The sequence below is a fragment of the Zingiber officinale genome, chromosome 4A (assembly GCF_018446385.1).
Source record: "Zingiber officinale cultivar Zhangliang chromosome 4A, Zo_v1.1, whole genome shotgun sequence".
In the NCBI taxonomy this organism is placed as follows: Eukaryota; Viridiplantae; Streptophyta; class Magnoliopsida; order Zingiberales; family Zingiberaceae; genus Zingiber; species Zingiber officinale.
Genome location: NC_055992.1, coordinates 77,230,174 through 77,231,801, shown reverse-complemented (window position 1 = coordinate 77,231,801; position 1,628 = coordinate 77,230,174). Strand labels below are relative to the sequence as shown.

Below are 1,628 nucleotides of genomic sequence, written 5' to 3'. Positions count from 1 at the left end.
AGTAATGTAATGATGTAAATTTAAAATAAACTTGAATTGTTTAAGATCATCAATTATTCTCAATCAAAACTCAATGATAAATAAAAAAAACTCAAGTTTAAAAATTAAAAAGATAAATTCAGAAGCATTAGGATTTAAGAAAACAATATTAAATTTTTTTTACTTTAATATAACGCTGCAATTGAAAAAGGAAAAAGGACAAGTAAAAAAGGAGAGAGATATTTTAAAAAAGTGTCTTCGAAAAAAATAGAAAAGAGATGGCCTAAAAATTCTTTCTATTTGTTATAACTATTTACGCGGGAACACCATTATATATCAAGTTAACACAACAACTAATCCACCCGAGACATACCTGTCTTTTGATTGGATCTACTTTAAAACCCACCTTCCTACCCACGATGGGGCATGTTAGGCTGGGAAGCTAACAATAGCACAGATTTCCCAACGGCCGACGGCCTTTTTATTTTTAAACTTCTCCTCCACCACGTCAGCACGGCGGGGCCCGGAGGGAAAGGAGGGCAACCCCAACAATCATGTTGATTTCTTTATTTAAGGTGAGTCGCCTCACTTTTCTTCATCGTCTTTCTTCCCAGATACCGAACCCCTCCCTCGGCGGCGTCTCATCGTCGTCGCCATCTTCATCAGATCCACAAGGCGGAACAGGAGGAGGAAGATCAAATAGACGGAATCTCTCCGTCTACCGTCGTAAGTATAATTCTCGTTCCCATTTTTTCGATTTCTGTACTTTCAATCCTCTCATGCCAGCATATTGCTCTTCGATTCTTTGAGTTCCACTCCATCGCGGTATCTTTATCCACTCGTTGAGGTTTCTGAATGTTGATTTAATTTTTTTGTGTTTTTCGGGTCATTCAATCCGTGATTTCGAACGAGGGGATTTTGATGATCTGTTTCCTCGTGGTTCGATCCCTTTTTGTCTTAACAAAGACATATCGTTCCTTTTCAGATCAAGTAGCTAGGTTGCAATGGATGCAATCGCCCCCACGACACTACTTTCACGGGAAATTGCTCGAGAGTTCCTGATTGCGATCTCTCAGACAACACCAGAAAAGTGCCTCGCCGCAAATGTGTTGCCTGCAAACTCGACTGATGTTGGTGTTGCAGAGGGACGAATCGACGACAGAGATGCAGACAAATACAGATCCAAGTTGATCTCCATCTCCCAGAGTCAATCTCCACATGCTCAACTATCAGAGGCCTTAATTAGATGAATAGTTATCCTGTCTTTTCCTTTTTCTATTTTCCCCATGTTTGCTCCACGTCGTACCTTTGTTTATTTTCCTCATCGGGAAATGTAAATTTGACTGCATAAAAATTAACCTGCATAATTATAAGCCCAGCGTGGTTCACCTTGCTTCATCTCGTAATGAAATTATGATAAAAAACATTTGGAATGAGCGAGTCATCTTCTACACAGATTGCATATGTGTAGAAGAACTCAAAAGCTACATGCCTCCCTATCAAAAACAATAGACCCACCTCTAAGTGTGAGTCAGCTAATGATGTTGAGAGAAGCTTTGATAAAACCTTACACGCACATCTGTGGGAACTTAATTCAATTAAATATTTAATTTCATTAGTAAATTGCCCAAATAAAGCCTTTCATATTG

At 38.9% G+C, this 1,628-nt stretch overlaps 1 long non-coding RNA gene across 1 annotated transcript; it reads left to right on the top strand.

Annotated features, from left to right (window-relative positions):
- Positions 1-596: 596 nt before the first annotated feature.
- Positions 597-1,357, top strand: LOC121973377. Its single transcript, XR_006109559.1, has 2 exons — positions 597-705; positions 965-1,357. It is a non-coding gene; the product is annotated as an uncharacterized LOC121973377 (long non-coding RNA).
- Positions 1,358-1,628: the final 271 nt, after the last annotated feature.